Genomic DNA, 23,170 nt, shown 5'->3' on the forward strand with positions numbered 1-23,170 from the left:
ATTTTCCACTTTTTATGTCCCCATAGGGAACTATCTATAGTGATCCTTTGATTGCTAATATTGTTCAGTGCTATGCATGGGACATAGCACTGATCAGTATTATCGGTGATCTTCTGCTCTGGTCTGCTCAATCTCAGACCAGAGGAGAAGACCCCGGGAGACGGCCAGAGCCAGGTGAGGGGACCTCCTGCTGCCATGCTGAATGATTGGATCACCACGGCAGCGCTGCAGCGATCCAATCATCCATTTAAAGTACCACACTGCCGCAGATGCCGGGATCTGTATTGATCACGGCATCTGAAGAGTTAATGGTGGACATCCGCACGATCACGGATGTCGGTCATTACTGGCGGGTCCATTACTGGACCATTACTGCCATGTATGATGCGAGCACTGAGGACGTAAATGTACCACCAAACCAGGACGTACATTTATGTCCGTGGTCGTTAAGGGGTTAATGGATTAGCACAGAGGTCTGCATTAGTCCATTTAGCAAACCCCAACACAGACATCCCAAATGGAAACCAAAATGACATACTTATGGCCTTCATCAGGTTGTTTGGGTCTATAGAACAATTTGTATTCAATAAATTTAATATTATATACACAAAAACATGACAGAACTGCATCCAAGGAAAGGTGGTTGAGTACAAGAGAAAGAAACATAAATGAGAGCTCACTCACAGGATATAGAAAATATTGCATTATATGTGCTTTTAAATAAAACCTTGCTACCTTGCAAACAAGCATAATAAGTCAAAAGGATGCACAACAACCAAACAGTACTTTTTCCACAGTAGTGAATGTGGGGATCAGTGAAGAGAAACCTGCAGACTAATGCTCCCCCAGTAAACACTTGCAAAAAAAAAGTATCTTCCTCCGCTCTTAAGGCTAGGTTCAGACTACGGAATTTCCGCCTGCAATTTTGCTTTGAAATTGCAGGCGGAAATTCTGCTTGCTAAAATGTATAGTGTAGTGAATGGTTTTCCCTTCACAAATTCACACTTAGGAATTTGTGAAGTGGAATTTGTGAACGGAAAATCCGCTTAGAAATTTCCGCCTAAAGAAAGGAGTTGATCTTTCTTCAGGCGTAAATCTGTGCGGAACACATTGCAGTCTATTGGAGACTGCAGTGTCCGTGCGGTCCTAGCGCCGACTGATTCAGCCGGCGCTGGCCGCACTCGAAATCTCCGGGCGGAAATTTTCTGCCCGGAGATTCCGTAGTCTGAACCTAGCCTAAGAGTGCTGCCCATGCCGTTAGTGCTGCCTGCTTAGAGTGGTAAAATCTTGTGGCGCAGACAGATCTGTTTTGTGTCCTGCAACCATCCACCCTTCCCTAGTGTGTGCAGCCAGTGCGAGCCAGGTATGCAAAACAGTAGGTATTCTACTGTATGCACAGTATTCAAAAAGGCAGCTATCAATAGAATGGGCAGCTAAAATTAAAGAGTAAAGAAAGAGTAACATATATTGGTCCTAATCATGAATGGAAATGTGGTACCCCTTGCTAAGTTAGCAAATACGGTAGCTATTCATATCCTGTATGCTTTAGTCAGTTACAGGTTGCTTTGCTTATATTAAAAGTTCCTACTTTCTTTACTTCCTGCAATGTTGCAGTTCATTTACAATTTTACCTAATTTACAATTTACCATTGAAAACTAATCTGAAGGAAATTTGAAATATAGGTTACTTCTTAAGCATGCATGAATCACTCACAGTGACAGTTTTCAACATTGTTACATTCAAATTTTATTGCTTTAGGGTAAAACATGAAAAACTTTATGGTGTACTTCCCAAATGTTCAATATGCTACATTTCATATCTTGTATTTTTAGTGAACTGTCTCAGTTAATATGAGTTTTACATTTAACAACGCTATTCTCTTTTAAAACAGTTTCTGAGTAGTTACATTCCAAAGCATATAAAGTATTAAACTGTTGTGTAAGCCTGAGGCTATGTTCACACATAGTATTTTGGTAAGGATTTTGCTCAGTATTTTAAAACAAAACCAGAAGTGAAACTTATACAGAAAAGAGTGAAATCTTTTCAAAAGCTAAAGGGTTAACTAGTGTTCTCTGTATGTCCTCATATTTAGACCACTGATAGTGATTAGAGTTGAGCAAACTTTTGAAAAGTTTGATTTGCAGGATTTGCCAAACTTTTCAAAAACGCGAATTCGGTTCAGCTCAGTTTGACTCAAACCGGCAATGAAATAAGCCATTAAACATGTATAAAGCATGTCTAACACTGCTAGGAGTGTATTCAAATAGTTTTTAAATGTTTTTAACCCCCTAACGACCAATGACGTAAATGTATGTCTTGGTATAGAGGTACTTCGCGCACCAGGATGTACATTTACGTCCTGTATATGACCGCAAGCATCGGCGAAATGCTCAGGTCATGCAAGGCAGGTCCCGGCTGCTGATAGCAGTCAGTGACCCGCCAGTAATGGCCGAGATCCGCAATCCCAAGGATGCCTGCCATTAACCCCTTCAGATGCCGTGATCAATACAGATCACGGCATCAGCGGCAGTGCGGCTACATTTTAGGCTGATTTGATCGCCGATGGCGATGCTTTCCCGGGGTCTTCAGCACTGATCTGCCTTGCAGCAGAAGATTGCCGATAATACTGATCAGTGCTATGCCTTAAGCATAGCACTGAACAGTATTAGCAATCAAATGATTGTTACTTTGAACCTCATTTGCCACTTTGCTGTTGAACCTCATTTGCCACTTCCCAGCCCAAACCTCCAACCTATCCAGATCCAGTTGTAACAGTGCACTGTCCTCTATTGTGTTTACCACTTTACAGAGTTCAGTATCATCTGCAAAGATTGTTACTTTACTATTCAACCCCTCTACAAGGTCATTAATAAATATATTAAACAGAACGGGACCCAAGACGGACCCCTGTGGTACCCCACTAGTAACAGTCACCCAATCAGAATAAGTACCATTAATAACCACCCTCTGTTTCCATACATTAATAACCACCCTCCGTTTTAATACTTTTTATAACATACTTTTTTTCCACATTTTATGTCCCCATAGGGACCTATGGGGACATAAAATGTGGGAAAAAAAAGTATCATAGGTATCATTTTAATTGTATTGACGCACAGAATAAAGAACACATCATTTTTACCGTAAACTGTACAGCGTGGGAACAAAACCTTCCAAAATTTGTAAAATTGTGGTTTTCCTTTCAATTTCCCCTTAAAAATAGTATTATTTTGGTTGCGCCATACATTTTATGGTAAAATTAGTGATCTCATTACACTGGTATCGCAAAAAAACAAGCCCTCAAACTGGTCTGTTGATGAAAATATAAAAGAGTTACGAAGGCGAGGAGGAAAAAACAAAAATGCAAAAATAAAATTGGCCTGGTCCTTAAAGGGGTACTCCGCCCCTAGACATCTTATCCCCTATCCAAAGGATAGGGGATAAGATGTCAGATCGCCGCGGTCCCGCTGCTGGGGACTGAGTTCGCTCTGTGCGTAATGACGGGCGATACGGGGGACGGAGCAGCGTGACGTCATGGCCCGTCCCCTTAATGCAAGTCTATGGGAGGGGGTGTGACAACCTCCACGCCCCTTCCCATAGACTTGTATTGAAAGGGACGGGCCGTGACATCACGAGGGGTGGAGCCGTGACGTAACGATGCTCCGGCCCCTGTACTGCCCATCATTACGTGCAGAGCGAACTCGCTCTGCGCAGTAATGATAGCGCGGAGCCGCAGCGGGGATCCCAGGGGTCCCCAGCAGCGGGACCGCGGCGATCTGACATCTTCTCCCCTATCCTTTGGCGTAAGGCTGTTATGGCGGCATGCGGGAACCCATTGTAACTATTACAGCTCATCCATTTTTTAGGCTTATTCACACCAAAATAATGCGGCATAAAGTACCGTATATCTGGTTGTAGGTAGATGCCTACCAGTGTTAATATGAGCACGGAGGCATCAGAAGATGCCATGGCTTCATCCCAGTGTGCCAAAAATTATCCCATTTTTGGGAGTAATAACAGAATTGGCATTCTAAAATAGTGAAAGAAATAGCTCTTGCATGAAAAGCCAAAAAAATTATCACTTTTTTGAGGTGTATGTGTAGGCCTGGCTGGAAGTAGGGTGATGGAGTGTTAGATTAGTGTTACTATTAGACAGATGTTTGTCACGATTTGGCTGGCAGGAGGTGGATCCTCTGTGCCAGAGAGGGATTGGCGTGGACCGTGCTAGTGGACCGGTTCTAAGTTACTACTGGTATTCACCAGAGCCCGCCGCAAAGCGGGATGGTCTTGCAGCGGCGGTAGTAACCAGGTCGTATCCACTAGCAACGGCTCAACCTCTCTGACTGCTGAAGATAGGCGCGGTACAAGGGAGTAGACAAGAGCAAGGTCGGACGTAGCAGAAGGTCGGGGCAGGCAGCAAGGATCGTAGTCAGGGGCAACGGCAGGAGGTCTGGAACACAGGCTAGGAACACACTAGGAAACGCTATCACTGGCACAATGGCAACAAGATCCGGCGAGGGAGTGCAGGGGAAGTGAGGTATACATAGGGAGTGCACAGGTGAACACACTAATTAGACCAACTGCGCCAATCAGTGGCGCAGTGGCCCTTTAAATCGCAGAGACCCGGCGCGCGCGCGCCCTAGGGAGCGGGGCCGCGCGCGCCGGGACAGGACCGACGGAGAGCGAGTCAGGTACGGGAGCCGGGGTGCGCATCGCGAGCGGGCGCCACCCGCATCGCGAATCGCATCCCGGCTGGGGGCGGTATCGCAGCGCACCCGGTCAGTAGATCTGACCGGGGCGCTGCAGTAGCGAGGATGTTGCGAGCGCTCCGGGGAGGAGCGGGGACCCGGAGCGCTCGGCGTAACAGTACCCCCCCCCCCTTGGGTCTCCCCCTCTTCTTGGAGCCTGAGAACCTGAGGACCAGACTTTTGTCTAGGATGTTGTCCTCAGGTTCCCAGGATCTCTCTTCAGGACCACAGCCCTCCCAATCAACCAAAAAAATGTTTTTCCCTCTGACCGTCTTGGAGGCCAGTATCTCCTTCACGGAGAAGATGTCAGAAGAACCGGAAACAGGAGTGGGAGAAACAAGTTTGGGAGAGAAACGGTTGATGATGAGTGGTTTAAGGAGAGAGACATGAAAGGCATTGGGAATACGAAGAGAAGGAGGAAGAAGAAGTTTGTAAGAGACAGGATTAATTTGGCACAAGACTTTGAAAGGACCAAGATAGCGTGGTCCCAGTTTGTAACTGGGGACACGGAAGCGGACATATTTAGCGGAGAGCCATACCTTGTCTCCGGGAGCAAAAATGGGGGGAGCTCTTCTTTTCTTATCGGCAAACTTTTTCATGCGAGATGAAGCCTGTAAAAGAGAATTTTGGGTCTCTTTCCATATGGTGGAAAGATCACGAGTCACTTCATCCACAGCGGGCAAACCAGAGGGCAAGGGAATAGGGAGGGGGGGAAGAGGGTGACGGCCGTACACCACGAAAAATGGGGATTTAGCAGAAGATTCAGAGACTCTGAAGTTGTACGAGAATTCGGCCCATGGTAGAAGATCTGCCCAGTCATCCTGGCGGGAGGAAACAAAATGCCGTAAATAGTCACCCAGGACCTGGTTAATTCTTTCTACTTGCCCATTGGATTGAGGATGATAAGCAGAAGAGAAGTTTAATTTAATCTTGAGTTGTTTACAGAGAGCCCTCCAGAATTTTGACACGAATTTGACGCCTCTATCCGAGACGATCTGCGTGGGCAAACCGTGAAGACGAAAAATGTGTACAAAAAATAGTTTTGCCAACTGAGGCGCTGAAGGAAGACCAGGAAGAGGAATAAAATGTGCCATCTTGGAAAATCGATCAACGACCACCCAAACAACAGTGTTGCCACGGGATGGGGGTAGGTCTGTAATAAAGTCCATACCAATCAGAGACCAAGGCTGTTCGGGGACAGGCAGAGGATGAAGGAGACCAGCAGGCTTCTGGCGAGGAGTCTTATCCCGGGCACATACAGTACAGGCCCGCACAAAATCAACAACATCCGTCTCCAGAGTCGGCCACCAATAGAAACGAGAGATTAGTTGCAAGGACTTTTTGATGCCCGCATGGCCTGCGAGGTGGGAAGAGTGACCCCATTTGAGAATCCCGAGACGTTGGCGTGGAGAAACGAAGGTCTTCTCTGGAGGAGTTTGCCTGATGGAGGCTGGAGAAGTGGAGATCAGACAGTCAGGAGGAATGATGTGTTGCGGAGAGACCTCTACTTCCGAGGCATCCGAGGAACGAGAGAGAGCATCGGCCCTAATGTTCTTATCGGCAGGGCGAAAATAAATTTCAAAGTTAAAACGGGCAAAGAACAACGACCACCTGGCCTGGCGAGGATTCAGCCGTTGGGCAGACTGGAGATAGGAGAGATTCTTGTGATCGGTGTAAATGATAACTGGAAATTTTGATCCCTCCAGCAGATGCCTCCATTCCTCAAGTGCCAAATTAATGGCCAGTAGTTCTCGATCCCCGATGGAGTAGTTCCTCTCCGCCGGAGAGAAGGTCCTAGAAAAAAACCCACAAGTAACAGCATGCCCGGAAGAATTTTTTTGTAGAAGGACCGCTCCAGCTCCCACTGAGGAGGCATCAACCTCCAATAGGAAGGGTTTAGATGGGTCAGGTCTGGAGAGCACGGGAGCAGAAGAAAAGGCAGACTTGAGCCGTTTAAATGCGTCTTCCGCTTGGGGAGACCAGGACTTAGGATTGGCATTCTTCTTGGTTAAAGCCACGATAGGAGCCACAATAGTGGAAAAATGTGGAATAAATTGTCTGTAATAATTGGCGAACCCCAAAAAACGTTGGATAGCACGGAGTCCGGAGGGGCGTGGCCAATCTAAGACGGCAGAGAGTTTATCTGGGTCCATTTGTAGTCCCTGGCCAGAGACCAAGTATCCCAGGAAAGGAAGAGATTGACATTCAAACAGATATTTCTCCATTTTGGCATAAAGTTGATTGTCTCGAAGTCTCTGAAGAACCATGCGGACATGCTGGCGATGTTCTTCTAAGTTGGCAGAAAAAATCTGAATATCGTCCAGATACACAACAACACAGGAATATAAGAGATCACGAAAAATTTAATTTACAAAGTCTTGGAAGACGGCAGGGGCGTTGCACAGGCCAAAGGGCATGACCAGATACTCAAAGTGTCCATCTCTGGTGTTAAATGCAGTTTTATTCGTCCCCCTCCCTGATGCGGATGAGATTATAAGCACCTCTTAAGTCCAGTTTGGTAAAGATGTGGGCACCTTGAAGGCGATCAAAGAGTTCTGAGATAAGAGGTAGGGGGTAGCGGTTCTTTACCGTGATTTTATTAAGTCCGCGGTAATCAATGCAAGGACGTAGGGAGCCATCTTTTTTGGACACAAAGAAAAATCCAGCTCCGGCAGGAGAGGAGGATTTGCGGATAAACCCCTTTTTAAAATTTTCCTGGATGTATTCAGACATAGCAAGAGTCTCTGGGGCGGACAGAGGATAAATTCTGCCCCGGGGTGGAGTAGTGCCCGGGAGGAGGTCAATAGGACAGTCATAAGGCCTGTGAGGAGGTAAAGTCTCAGCTTGCTTTTTGCAAAATACGTCAGCATAGTCCATATAAGCCTTAGGGAGACCGGTTACAGGGGGAACCACAGGGTCACGGCAGGGAGTACTGGGAACCGGTTTAAGACAGTCCTTGAAACAAGAAGTACCCCAGCTCTTGATCTCTCCTGTGGACCAATCAAGGGTTGGGGAATGGCGTTGAAGCCACGGTAGTCCAAGGAGAATTTCGGAAGTGCAATTGGAGAGGACCAAAAACTCAATTTTTTCGTGATGAGGTCCGATGCACATTAGGAGGGGCTCCGTGCGGTAACGCACGGTACAGTCCAATCTTTCATTGTTAACACAATTGATGTAGAGGGGTCTGGCGAGACTGGTCACCGGGATGTTGAACCTGTTGATGAGAGAGGCCAAAATAAAATTTCCTGCAGATCCGGAATCCAAGAAGGCCATAGTAGAGAAGGAGAAGGTAGAGGCAGATATCCGCACAGGCACAGTAAGGCGTGGAGAAGCAGAGTTGACATCAAGAACTGTCTCACCTTTGTGCGGAGTCAGCGTACGTCTTTCCAGGCGGGGAGGACGGATAGGACAATCCTTCAGGAAGTGTTCGGTACCGGCACAGTACAGGCAAAGATTCTCCATGCGGCGTCGTGTCCTCTCTTGAGGTGTCAAGCGAGACCGGTCAACTTGCATAGCCTCCACGGCGGGAGGCACAGGAACGGATTGCAGAGGACCAGAGGAGAGAGGAGCCGGGGAGAAAAAACGCCTCGTGCGAACAAAGTCCATATCCTGGCGGAGCTCCTGACGCCTTTCGGAAAAACGCATGTCAATGCGAGTGGCTAGATGAATGAGTTCATGCAGGTTAGCAGGAATTTCTCGTGCGGCCAGAACATCTTTAATGTTGCTGGATAGGCCTTTTTTAAAGGTCGCGCTGAGGGCCTCATTATTCCAGGATAATTCGGAAGCAAGAGTACGGAATTGGATGGCGTACTCGCCAACGGAAGAATTACCCTGGACCAGGTTCAGCAGGGCAGTCTCAGCAGAAGAGGCTCGGGCAGGTTCCTCAAAGACACTTCGAATTTCCGAGAAGAAGGAGTGAACAGAGGCAGTGACGGGGTCATTGCGGTCCCAGAGCGGTGTGGCCCATGACAGAGCTTTCCCAGACAGAAGGCTGACTACGAAAGCCACCTTAGACCTTTCAGTAGGAAACTGGTCCGACATTATCTCCAAGTGCAGGGAACATTGTGAAAGAAAGCCACGGCAAAACTTACAGTCCCCATCAAATTTATCCGGCAAGGATAGTCGTAGGCCGGAAGCGGCTACTCGCTGCGGAGGAGGTGCAGGAGCTGGCGGAGGAGATGATTGCTGAAGCTGTGGTAGTAGCTGCTGTAGCATCACGGTCAGTTGAGACAGCTGGTGGCCTTGTTGCGCTATCTGTTGCGACTGCTGGGCGACCACCGTGGTGAGGTCGGCGACAACTGGCAGTGGAACTTCAGCGGGATCCATGGCCGGATCTACTGTCACGATTCGGCTGGCAGGAGGTGGATCCTCTGTGCCAGAGAGGGATTGTCGTGGACCGTGCTAGTGGACCGGTTCTAAGTTACTACTGGTATTCACCAGAGCCCGCCGCAAAGCGGGATGGTCTTGCAGCGGCGGTAGTAACCAGGTCGTATCCACTAGCAACGGCTCAACCTCTCTGACTGCTGAAGATAGGCGCGGTACAAGGGAGTAGACAAGAGCAAGGTCGGACGTAGCAGAAGGTCGGGGCAGGCAGCAAGGATCGTAGTCAGGGGCAACGGCAGGAGGTCTGGAACACAGGCTAGGAACACACTAGGAAACGCTATCACTGGCACAATGGCAACAAGATCCGGCGAGGGAGTGCATGGGAAGTGAGGTATACATAGGGAGTGCACAGGTGAACACACTAATTAGACCAACTGCGCCAATCAGTGGCGCAGTGGCCCTTTAAATCGCAGAGACCCGGCGCGCGCGCGCCCTAGGGAGCGGGGCCGCGCGCGCCGGGACAGGACCGACGGAGAGCGAGTCAGGTACGGGAGCCGGGGTGCGCATCGCGAGCGGGCGCCACCCGCATCGCGAATCGCATCCCGGCTGGGGGCGGTATCGCAGCGCACCCGGTCAGTAGATCTGACCGGGGCGCTGCAGTAGCGAGGATGTTGCGAGCGCTCCGGGGAGGAGCGGGGACCCGGAGCGCTCGGCGTAACAATGTTTATAGCGTACAGCACAAGATAGCAGACTTATATCACTAGCGTACAGCATGATATGGCGGACTGGTAGTGGCAGGAAGGTGGTGAGCTGGTGGCTAACTGATGTTACTACTGTACAGCATGAGATAGCGGACTGATGTCACTAGCATCCAATAGGGGTGGTGGGTGTACTGCCTATTTAGTGGCATCTGAAACAGGAAGTTTAAATTCCTCACTGATCCATGTCTCATTTTAGTAAAAGTCAGTTTTTCCACGCTACTGGCTGACAATCTTGTTTGTGTCAGGGTGACCACGCCAACTGCTGCTCTTGGAAGCGACACTAGAGGGTAGACAAGACAGAACACTCTGGGCAAGTTCTGGCCAATGGTCTAATCTGGTGAGCCAGAAGTCCATGGGGTCTGGGTTCATGGTGTCTTTCAGAGAAAGGGTACTGCTGAGGTAGGCCTCACCCTGGTTGTTAAGGTGGGGGGTTTACATCTTTTTGATGACTCATGTCAGGGGAGCATGCAGGAAGCAGATACTTTGCCATCATGTGCTCAAACATCAAGATGCCGTCACTGCTGCTGCTGATGCTCCTGCCTCTTGCTGGGGTAATGCTGGCAGAGGTAGTGGAGCATTGACTCTGCAGAGAGGGGAGACTAAACCCTCAGTCAGCAATTGCTTGCAGCTGGAAAGCCATGGCAAGCTGTCTGCATACCTCCTTCTCAGAAGGTGCAAAAAATTCCCCGATTTTGGGTTAACAAGGGTCAAAGAGTGTGGCTATCCAGTACTCTTCTCTTCCCTTCAAGCCCACAATATGCTTGTTATTGTGAAAGCAGGAAAGCATACACCTAGCCATCCTTACCAGTTTTTCTTGCTTGTTCCACCTCTGTCCCATAATGTAATGGTTGCTCATGCTCCTCCTTGTCCTCATTAGTGTCACCTTGAGTAAGGTCCTAATTTCCTCTTTCTTCCATAGAGTCCATCTCCAAATCCTCCTCCTTAGGTCCCACTACCTCCTCATCAAACTCCTCCTCCACAAGGAGAACATCAGTACTGCTGCCATGAAGTCTCCTCTATCCCTCCTTCTTCCATCATCACCTTCAGAGTCTGCTCCAAAAGAAATTGAATTCAATGATATGGTTCCTGGACTGGTGATGCTGACATGCATGGGTTGTGTATGCGTAGACCTAACTGACACTACCAGCAAAACATGTCATAGGGCTTACTGGAGGAACTCGTATTAGGCTGCGTAGCAGGTTGAGAAACCTTCCAAATAAATTAGAATGTTGCCCCTGCCAGACAACCCAGGCCTGGCTAGAAGTAGTAGGTTTGCCAAAAAGTTACACAGCCTACAGAACCCACTGTACTCTAATAAAGAATGTCTCACACTCATTAATGTTTAGTCGAAGTGATATACTTTATTGAGACATAATTGATTTAAACAGAAAATTAATTTATTTTTGGCCAGCAGCCCCAGCTGGCAACAGGGTGGTTGCAAAAGCAAACACAGCAAATTTGAATTTGGCCAGCAGCCCTGGATGGCCGCAGGGTGGTTGCAAAAGTAACTGCCATAAGCTTGTTGAATTTTGGCCCCAGCCAGACACAGACGGCCAAGGCCTGGCTGGAAGTAGCAGGAATGACTGGAGCAAAACAGCTTTTCGGCCACATATTGCCTCTGGCCGTAGGTACTACCCCATGTAAAATAGTGGCATTCAGGGTACATCTGTCTCAGCAAAATAATGTCAACTAGGTACACATTTTGGCCAGCAGCCCTGGCTGGCTGCAGGGTGGTAGCAAAAGCAAACACAGCAAATTTTAATTGGGCCAGCAGCCCTGGCTGGCCGCAGGGTTATTGCAAAAGTAAACACAACACATTTGAATTTGGCCAGCAGCCCTGGCTGGCTGCAGGGTGGTTGCAAATGCAACCACTACAAATTTGTTGAATTCTGCCCCAGCCAGGTGGCCCAGGCATTGCCGTGGAATCATACCGAGACCACAGCAATGGTGCAAATCTTTTTTTCGTACATATATTGCCCCTGGCTGTAAGTACAACTCCACATCTCAGCTTAATAATGGTGGGCACACCCCTTTAGTTGTCTGAAGGCTGCAAGATGGTATGAGAGGGCTGGTGCCACCAAAAACTTGGCCAGGTGGGAATTGAGGTACACTACAACAGGGTGACTCGGAGGAAACTGTTGTCTGGAGGACATAGATTGCCAAATAGATAATTGACGAGATCGGGAGGAGGAGGGCAGGAGACAATGAGGCAAATCCCCAAAATGTGCTGCCTATGGAAGAGGCCTGATTCTTAGACAGTTGGGAGATGACGGCATTAATTTTTCCAAGCCTCCCAAAAATGATCCATTTTTTTTTTTGGTAATAGCAATAGGTTCTTAGTCTAGCAAGTGAAGAAAACGGCATGGATTTTTCCAAGCATCCCAAAAATGATCCCTTTTATTGTGGATGATGGGTTGTGTACGTGTAGGCCTTGCTGTAAGTAGGGTGATGTTGGATTGCTGTTACTAGTAGTAGCCAGTCTACGGGAGACAGTGGTGAGGTAGAGCTCATTTGTAAGACACCTAAAAACGTGTCACATTTACTACAATTTTCTGAAGAAGGACTTTTACTAATAAAGGATTCCGGTTTTGCATTCCATTCTGCGCTGAGCATCTATTCTTTCCTATATTTTTTTAAAGGAATGTTTTATCTTTATTTTGGATGATTTTTTACCAACCTACTTTTCAACTTTAAGTTTCAATGGTTTGAACTGCGTTTATCTCACAACAAGGTTTGTATAAGGCAAGTTTAATAAAACTAAAAATGTTGAAAATACAGTCGCTTTAGAAGACTAATGTGTTTGGAATGCACACACTTTTTAGTATAATGCGTGTTGCGTGTACATGACTAGAAAGATTTAAAGTGTGTTTGCAGAAAAATATGAAATTCAACAAAATTGTGTTAACAGGCCAGACACGTGTCAGGGAAGAATGCTTTTGCATGCCAAAGATGACAGCACAATGAGTTCTGACAGTGTTTGTGGAACTATAGGAAATGCAACAGACTTGTATTAACGCTACAGTTTAAATACATATAACTTCAACACACTATTTGACTGGCAGAAATGATTGCACAATGCGTACTGATGGTGTTTGTGTATCTATATGAAATGCACCAGACCTCTATTTCACACTACAGGCTAGATATGTATAACTTTAACATGCTTTTTGACTGGCAGAGATTATTGCAAAATGTGTACTGATGGTGTTTGCAGAACTATTTGAAATGCAACACTGCAGGCTAGATACCTACAACTTCAACACGCTTTTAACTGGCAGAGATTACTGCACAATGCTTATTGATGGTGTTTTCGGAAATATATGAAATGCACCAGAACTACAGGCTAGATACAGATCATGGCACTGGTTAATGTAGCTGGTCGAGGAACACTATTCAATTCAGGTATTTGCAGGTATGAACCTTGAGAAAGGCTTTGGATTTGTGGTAGCAAATGCTAAGTCCTTCAGAGGCTATGTCAGGGACCGACCAGGGGACAGGGAGAGTGAGCCCTAAACTTACCCTAAAACCGCTCTCCCAGCCTACTTGCCCATCTACCCTAAATGGTGGATTGACAACTGGGCGCCGGTCCCTCCCTGAACTAAAGTGCAATGGCCTTAAAAACACACAAATAAATAGTCTGTCACAAGCCACAAACAAACAGGAACATAGAACTCTACAGTATTAAGTTCAGAGGACACAGATCAGTGAGCAGCACAGGGGACACTATCGACCAATGGTAAAGCACAGAGGAAAACACTAGCTAAGTGATCATGTACTCTATGATCAGTGAATGTACAAAAACTCCAAAGATCTGAATAAAGAACTTACAAACACATAGAGTTCAAAACACCAGATAGGAAAATGGATGAGTCTAAACAAACTCCAGGAACAGACAGGAATATAGCATAATCCCCCAGAACCTCCAGTAGACACAAAGTCCCCATGGACCAGTAACAGGGATCTATCACTAAACAAGAATAATCGCAATAGCTCAGAAAACCTCCAGTAGACATGGAGTCCCCATGGATAGGTAACATGGATGCCTAATTACAACCCAGAAAACATACAACAGGATATAATTATAGAACACGTTTCACACTGAACACGACAGGAATAATCACAAACACCTCCAGTAGACACAGGAATAAAAATACCCTCATGGTCCCAATGGTCCGGTAACAGGGATCTATAAATCAGAGCCTCCAGTAGACACAGGAATGTCCCCATGGAGCGATAACACAGAAAACGGATACAAGAGAAAACACAGTGTGAACAGATACATAACAGAAAGGATATACAAATCCTAAAACCGACCAAACAAACACAGCTTAAAATCTACTAAGAGCATGTCCCATAAACCATGGCTAAAACTAGAAAATACAAGGTGCATGGTAAAACAGAGATAGTAGATAAAAGCTCAAATCAAGAGTCCTTCACCAAGAGCTCCATAGCAGCATGTATCTCAGGAAGTCAAAATGTAATCACCAGCACTGAAGCTGGATCTGAGCTCACCTTATGAAGACACACCCTAAGAGCTATTGGATAGAAAGTCAAAGGCTTTAACTATTCCCTGACTGGGGAACATATAACTGTTAAAACACAACCAAATCCAATAGCTGTGTGTGAACACAGACCAAGACAGGCATGACAGGTTGTGAGAAGGATGTCCCCTTATGGGGATTGACTCCTGTTCACAAACACACACAGTCTCTCTAATCTGTATCTCTATCTTTCTATTCACTAACTGTCCCTATGTCTGGCTCTCTCCCTTTCTGTGTGTCCTCTATGCAGAACTTCCGAGAGTTCTAAAAGCAGTCGGTGACATGAGTGCCCTTTTATCTGTGTCCCTGGTTGTGTCCTACTGGCCTTTGTGCTTGATTGACACAGTAAGCAGCAAATTACATGATAGACCTGGGTAATTGTGTGATCTGCTGCTTTTCCTAGGTCATCTCACCACCCCTTGCTCGCCCTGCTTGTTCTGCCCGCCATAAAACCATGCTTTCTGGTTTTTCACGCTATTTACCAGCTCATTACCAGCTCAAAAAGGGAAATCCGTATTTGCCTGATTTCGGCTCGCTCATCTCTAATAGTGATATAATAGTTGCAGCCCACAAGCAAGGTAGATGCTTTGTGAATAGCTGATCTTCAATTTATTGTACATTTGTTGTACATTTGTGCATATTCACAGCAAACATTTGTGCATTTTCACAGCAAACACTTATGTATGCCAGCTTTCTGTCCTTTATGGATATTCTGTCCTTTATGGTCCATAGATGTCCTTTATGGATATTTGAGCGAGACCTGTTCAAAAGAATATAACATAAGATACCTGATCGCGGTGGTCCCGCAGGAAGCTTCTGTGTTTATGAAGTCAAGCCAGGCCCCGACATTCATGTCTATGGAAGGGGGCATGACGGCTCGTACGTAGCTGTCACACCTCCACCAATAGACAAGAATGGAGTGGGTGTGGCGGCTGTAGTCACCAGTCATCTGGCACAGAGTGTAGTTAGCTCCGTGCATGGATGACCGGAGGCTGCGCCAGAGATCGCGGGGTCTTCAGCGGCGGGACCCCTGCAATTAGACATCTTATCACCCTATCCTTTTGAATGTTTTTTTGCCAGAGTACCCCTTTAACCACTTAAGGACTCAGGGCGTACCCGTTTTCTATTCAGACCTCCAGTGACCCAAAAAAATACGGGGGATTGGGGCTGTCCAAGATTCCCCCGATCCCCCGGAAGAGATAAGAGTGAGGTGGCAGGGGTGCCACCCCTCCTATCGCTGCTATTGGCTAGTCAGAAGCGACCGACCAATAGCAGATCAGGGGCGGGGGTTAAAAATCTATTCCCCCACTCTGCCCATCCACGGTAGTCAGGGCAGAGTGTGGGGAACCGTGCTGTGACTGGCAGTCACTTACCGGCGGCGATGGGCGGCAATGATGTGCGGCTCCCTGATGCAGACTACGGAAGCCGGTGAGTTGTTGCCTGGCAACATCTGGAGGAATACAGTTTGGAGGCCACTATACAGTGGTCTCTAAACTGTAGCCCTCCAGATGTTGCAAAACTACAACTCTGAGCATGCCCAGACAGCTGTTTGCCTTTTGGGCATGCTGGGATTTGTAGTTTTGCAACATCTGGAGGGCCACAGTTTAGAGATCACTGTGCTGTGGTTTCTAAACCGTGGCCCTCTAAATCTTGCAAAACTACAACTCTCAGCATGCACGAACAGCAAATGGCTGTCTCGCTATGCTGGGAGTTGTAGTTGTGTACCTCCAGCTTTTGCATAACTACATCTCCCAGTATGCCCTTCGGCGATCAGTGCATGCTGGGAGTTGTAACTTTGCAACAGCTGGAGGCACACTGGTTGAAAAACACTGAGTTAGGTAACAGAACCTATCTGAAGGTTATCCAACCAGTGTGCCTCCAGCTGTTGCAAAAAGACAACTCCCAGCATGCACGGTTTGTCAGTGCATGCTGGGAGTTGTATTTTTGCAACAGCTGGAGGTTTTCCCCCTCCCCATGTGAATGTACAGGGTACATTCACACAGGTGGCTTTACAGTGAGTTTCACACAGGTGGCTTTACAGTGAGTTTCAGGGCAGAGTGTGGGGAACCGTGCTGTGACTGGCAGTCACTTACCGGCGGCGATGGGCGGCAATGATGTGCGGCTCCCTGATGCAGACTACGGAAGCCGGTGAGTTGTTGCCTGGCAACATCTGGAGGAATACAGTTTGGAGGCCACTATACAGTGGTCTCTAAACTGTAGCCCTCCAGATGTTGCAAAACTACAACTCTGAGCATGCCCAGACAGCTGTTTGCCTTTTGGGCATGCTGGGATTTGTAGTTTTGCAACATCTGGAGGGCCACAGTTTAGAGATCACTGTGCTGTGGTTTCTAAACCGTGGCCCTCTAAATCTTGCAAAACTACAACTCTCAGCATGCACGAACAGCAAATGGCTGTCTCGCTATGCTGGGAGTTGTAGTTGTGTACCTCCAGCTTTTGCATAACTACATCTCCCAGTATGCCCTTCGGCGATCAGTGCATGCTGGGAGTTGTAACTTTGCAACAGCTGGAGGCACACTGGTTGAAAAACACTGAGTTAGGTAACAGAACCTATCTGAAGGTTATCCAACCAGTGTGCCTCCAGCTGTTGCAAAAAGACAACTCCCAGCATGCACGGTTTGTCAGTGCATGCTGGGAGTTGTATTTTTGCAACAGCTGGAGGTTTTCCCCCTCCCCATGTGAATGTACAGGGTACATTCACACAGGTGGCTTTACAGTGAGTTTCCTGCTTCAAGTTTGAACTGCGGCAAATTTTCCGCCACAGCGCAAACTCCTAGCGGGAAACTCACTGTAAACCCCTTTCAGTGTGAATGTACCCTAAAAACACTACACTCCACTGTACAAAATAAAGGGTAAAACACTACATATACACCCCCTCACACTGCCCCCCCCCCCCCCAATAAAAATGAAAAACGTATCGTACGGCAGTGTTTCCAATACAGAGCCTCCAGCTCTTGCAAAACAACAACTCCCAGCATTTCTGGACATCCACTGACTGTCCAGGCATGCTGGGAGTTTAGCAACAGCTGGAGGCACCCTGTTTGGGAATCACTGGTGTAGAATACCACTATGTCCACCCCTATGCAATCCCTAATTTAGTCCTCAAATGCGCATGGCACTCTCTCACTTCGGAGCCCTGTCGTATTTCAAGGAAACAGTTTAGGGCCACATTTCCATACTCGGGAGCAATTGCACAACACATTTTGGGGGGCCTTTTCTCCTTTACCCCTTATGAAAAGGAAAAGTTGGTTTCTACACCAGCATGTTAGTGTAAAAAAAAGTAACTCTTTTCCCAAGAGGTAAAAGTAAAAAAAGACCCCCAAAATTTGTATCACAATTTCTCCTCAGTACGGAAATACCCCATGTGTGGACATAAAATACTCTGCGGACGCACAACAAGGCTCAGAAGTGAGAGGGCACTATGTACATTTGAGGCCTAAATTGGTGATTTGCACTGGGGTGGCTGATTTTACAGTGATTCTGACATAAACGCAAAAAAATAAATACCCACATGGAAATAAATACCCCATTTTGGAAAGTACACCCCTCATGGAACGTAACAAGGGGTATACTGAGCCTTAACACCCCACAGGTGATTGATAAATTTTCGGTAAAGTTGGATGGGAAAAAAAATTATCTAAAATGCTGGTGTTACCCTAAATTTTTCGTTTTCACAAGGGAAAATAATTTGTTACCCCATTTCTTCTGAGTAAGAACATACCCCATATGTGGATGTAAACTGCTCTGGGGGCGAACTACAATGTTTAGAAGAGAAGGAGCGCCATTGGGCTATTGGAGAGAAAATGTGTCCATAATTGAAGGTTATGTGTGTTTGCAAAGCCCCCATAGTGCCAGAACAATGGACCCCCACCCACATGTGATCCCATTTTGGAAACTACACCCCTCACAAAATGTAATAAGGGGTACAGTGAACATTTCCACCCCACAGGTGTTTTTTTGGAACAGTGGTCCATGAAAGTGAAAAATTTAATTTTTCTTTTACACAGCCCACTGTTCCAAAGATCTTCCAAATGCCAGTGGGGTTTGAATGTTCACTGCACCCCTTATTAAATTCTGTGAGGGGTGAAGTTTCCAAAAAGGGGTCACATGTGGGGAGGGGTTCACAGTTCTGGCACCATGGAGGGCTTTGTAAAAGCACATGGCCCCTGACTTCTATTCCAACCAAATTCTCTCTCCAAAAGCTCAATGGCGCTCCTTCTCTTCTGAGCATTGCACTTTAACGAAAAGTCGTCAAACACCTGTGGGGTGTTAAGGCTCACTGTACCCCTTGTTACGTTACTTGAGGGGTGTAGTTTCCAAAATAGTATGCCATGTTTTTTTTTTTTTTTTGTGCTGTTCTGGAACCATAGGGGCTTCCTAAATGTGACATGCCTCCCAAAAAACCATTTCAGCAAAATTTGCTTTCCAAAAGCCAAATCTGACTCCTCCTCTTCTAAAGGCCAGAAGCATCAGTTTCCCCCAGATTAGGAGCATAGTTGTCCCCCAGATTAGGAGCATAATTGTCCCCCAGATTAGGCAGCATAGATGTCCCCCAGATTAGGCAGCATAGATGTCCCCCAGATTAGGCAGCATAGATGTCCCCCAGATTAAGAGCATAGTTGTTCCTCAGATTATGAGCATAGTTGTCCCCCATATTAGGAGCATAGTTGTTCCTCAAATTAGGCAGCATAGTTGTCCCACAGTCAGCGCGGGCCGGTCAGAGCCAATCAAAGGGCCGTATGTGGCAAGCGGCCCGTACAATGCCCAGGTCTGCCCCAGAGGGTTTCATAGCTAACCATAATAGAGAAATTTTTGTTGTAGGAGCATGGTCAATCTACTCAGACCCATCTGTCATTGGTGGCTGGAAATCCTGGCTGATCCATCCCTGATTCATCTTGACAAACGTCAGTCTCTCCACATTTTTAGTGGACAGATGAGTTCGCCTTGGGGTGACAATGGCCCCAGCCGCACTAAACACCCGCTCTGATGGCACACTACTGGCCGGGAAGGACAGCTTTTCTAGGGAAAACTCTGCTAGTTGTGGCCGTAAATCAAGTTTGGTTGCCCAGAAGTCCAGCGGATCTTCAATGGTTGTTGGCATGGCCATGTCAAGGTATGCCACCACCTGCTGGTTCAGGTCCTGCTCCATGTCTACCTGCTGCTGATGAGTTGCTTCACTATGCGGGTGAAGAAAGCTACTCATCAGCGACTGTAGACTCAGGCTGCTGCTGATTGAGCTGGTACTGCTCCTCCCACCCCTTCCCTCCTCAGCAGCCATGGCAGTGGAAGGTGAGCACAGAGGGCCCCCGGAGTCAGACCTGCGAGTGGATGGACCATGTGGCCGATAGGCATCAGCCAACTGACTAGGACCATGTGGCCGATAGGCATCAGCCAACTGACTACGTAGAATGTCTCTGTAGTAGGTCAGTTTGTCCTCCCTCTCAGTGGGTGTAAAAAAGGCTCCCATTGTGGGACGGTAGAGAGGGTCTAATAAGGTGGAGATCCAGAAGTCATCCCGCTGACAAATTTTGACAATTCGGGGGTCACTACGCAAGCAACTGAGCATGCATCGTGCCATTTGCCCCAGTGACTCGGAGGGACTACCTGCCTCCATCTCCACTGCATACTGCCACGGTGTGTCTGGGTCCTCTGTCTCAACTTTCTCATAACCCTCCAGCTCCACTGGCTGCTCCTGCTCCTCCTCTCCTGTCCGAAGACTAGAAACACCGGCAATCTCATCCAACCTAAACTGTGCTCCGCTCTGCCCCTCATCATCCTCCTCCTCCAGTTCAGTCCCCACAGGGCTCATGTAGCCTTGAGATGTAGGCACAACATCTCCATTGCCGTGACCAGCCATGGTTTCAATCATTTGTTGTGGAAAATGTAGGAGTGGAATTACATCGTTCATGGCCTAATCCAGGCGACTCACAAATAATGTGGCTTCCTCAAAGGGCCTCAGCAAACGGCAGGTGTCACGTATGAGCTGCCACTGGTTCACATTGAAGTTACACAGGGGAGTACTCCTATCTGCTTGGATCATCAAGAAATCGGTGATGGCTTTTCTTTGTTCGTATAGTCTGTCCAACATATGGAGGGTGGAATTCCAACGTGTGGCAATGTCACAAATGTTGTGGGACTATGTTGTGGGATACCGTTCTGACGCTGCAGCTCAAGGAAGGTGTGCTTGGCGGTGTACGAGTGGCTGAAGTGCATGCACAGTTTCCTTGCCATTTTCAGGATGTTTTGCAAATGGGGTGAAGACTTGAGGAAGTGCTTGACAACCAGATTCAACACGTGTGCCATGTAGGGCGCATGTTTCACACTTCCTTGTCACAGCGCGGACACGATGTTCTTCCCGTTGTCGGTCACCATGGTTCCCATTTCCAGATTTCGTGGAGTAAGCCATACTCGGATTTCTTTATGAATGAACTTTAGCAGTTCCTCCCCTGTGTGACTCCGTTCACCAAGGCAAACCATGTGAAGAACAGCTTGACACTGCCGTGCCCTACACACATGGTACGATGAATGGCAACCGAGATTTGGACGTGCAGTGGAGGCCGAGGACACGGTGGAGCATGAGGAGGCGACGTCACACACTGTAACAGGACCAACTGCCTGTGAGCGAGAGCATGGAGGAGGAAGCGGTGTGACCTGTCCAAGTTGCTGTTGTGGCTGTGCAGGAACCACATTTACCCAGTGAGCCGTAAAAGACAAGTATTGTCCCTGCCCGTAGTTACAGCTCCAAATGTCGGCGCTGCCGTGTACTTTTGACCACACCGACAGGCTCAAGGACTGGCTCACCTTCTCTTGTACAAACTTATGCAGGGCTGGTACTGCCATTTGAAAAGGGAGGAACTGCAACGCCAGCAACTTGGACAGGAGCACATTCAACTTCTGCGCCGTTGGATGAGTGGGCGCATACTGTTGTCTCTTGGACATGGCTTCGCCAATGGATTGTTGGCAGAAAGGCTGACTAAAAGCGGGAGAAGCAGGAGCGCAGTCCGCACTAATTAACTGCTACTGGCGCCGTCTCCAGGAACCCCTGTTCCACTACCTCCCGGAAAGGTAGGCTACCGCGAAGCAGGTGGTCTCCCCAGGGCATGTTTGGCTCCTGAATTTCCACTACTGCCACCACGCTGACTGCCAACCATGCTACCGCCTTGCTGCCTCAAGGGCAACCTGCAACTCTCTTCTCCTGATGATGATGAAGCCCCTTCTGCACCTGGCTCCCAATTGCGATCGGCTTTATCATCATCAACAGTTGTGTGCACGTCACTGATGTCCTCCTCAGGTTCCCCAACAGTGTCTGCTTTAGGACCCTGAACACTTGCAACACCGCCTCCCACGTCACTCTCCGCATCACTACTTGGCGGCCTAGCGGAGCAAGCGGCGCATGTCTCCTCCCCTTCTTGGCTGTCCAGTAGCTGCTGGCTGTCCTCTATTCGATCGTCCTCAGTAAATAGAGGAGCTGAACCCACAGCATAAGATACTTCTTTAGGAGAGGGAACAGCATAGGACAAAGGCAATGGGAGGACATGGACTGCTCCCGGGCCATGCCAACTGAGGGTTGTGTCTGAGGAACCCACCGACTGTTGACTGGGGGTGTCAGATGTCACTTGTGATTATGTGGATGAGCGTGTTAACCAATTGACAACAGCAGATGGGTTCCTGGTGGAGACATGACCGCTGGCTGATAACGGGAGCTCAGGCCTCTCGCTGCGACTCCTGCTGCCACTTGCCCCAAGTCTGCTGCCAACTCTGCCTGAAGTATTTAGGCCTCTGCCACTCCTCTGTGCATGTCCTGGCACTTCTCTGCCTGACATACTTAGTGCGTTTATGAGGGTATTAAAATACGCTACACTACTCTTTAAACAGTATTTGTCTAGAACAGCAGAAGGTGATTAATTACGGCTGTCCTTGAACAGTATGTAGGCCCTTGACAGATTAACAGGTACTAGATGGTACAATACTTGGATGTACCTATGCGGTATGCACTGATGAGGGCAGTAATATGCCTAACTATTAGCAGAAAAAACTCTGTATTTTAGTAAAACACCAGCCGGTGGATACTATTGTTTGGACTTTGACGGTTTGGAGCACCTTGACATTTAACAGGTACTAAATGGTACAATACTTGGATGTACGTATGCGGTATGCACTGATGAGGGAAGTAATATGCCTAACTATTAGCAGAAAAAACTCTGTATTTTTGTAAAACACCAGCCGGTGGATACTATTGTTTGGACTTTGACGGTTTGGAGCACCTTGACAGATACTATATGGTACAATACTTGGATGTACCTATGCGGTATGCACAGATGAGGGAAGTAATATGTCTAACTATTAGCAGAAAAAACTCTGTATTTTTGTAAAACACCAGCCGGTGGATACTATTGTTTGGACTTTGATGATATGGAGCACCTTGACAGCTTAACAGGTACTAAATGGTAGAATACTTGGATGTACGTATGCGTTATGCACTGATGAGGGCCTATTAGCAGAAAAAACTCTGTATTGTTGTAAAACACCAGCAGGCGCATACTATTGTTTGGACTTTGACGGTTTGGAGCACCTTGACAGCTACTAAATGGTACAGTACTTGGATGTACCTATGCGGTATGCACTGATGAGGGCAGTAATATGCCTAACTATTAGCAGAAAAAACTCTGTATTTTTGTAATACACCAGCCGGTGGATACTATTGTTTGGACTTTGACGGTATGGAGCACCTTGACAGCTTAACGGGTACTACATGGTACAATACTTGGATGTAAGTAT

This window comes from Hyla sarda, chromosome 1 (genome assembly GCF_029499605.1).
Source record: "Hyla sarda isolate aHylSar1 chromosome 1, aHylSar1.hap1, whole genome shotgun sequence".
In the NCBI taxonomy this organism is placed as follows: Eukaryota; Metazoa; Chordata; class Amphibia; order Anura; family Hylidae; genus Hyla; species Hyla sarda.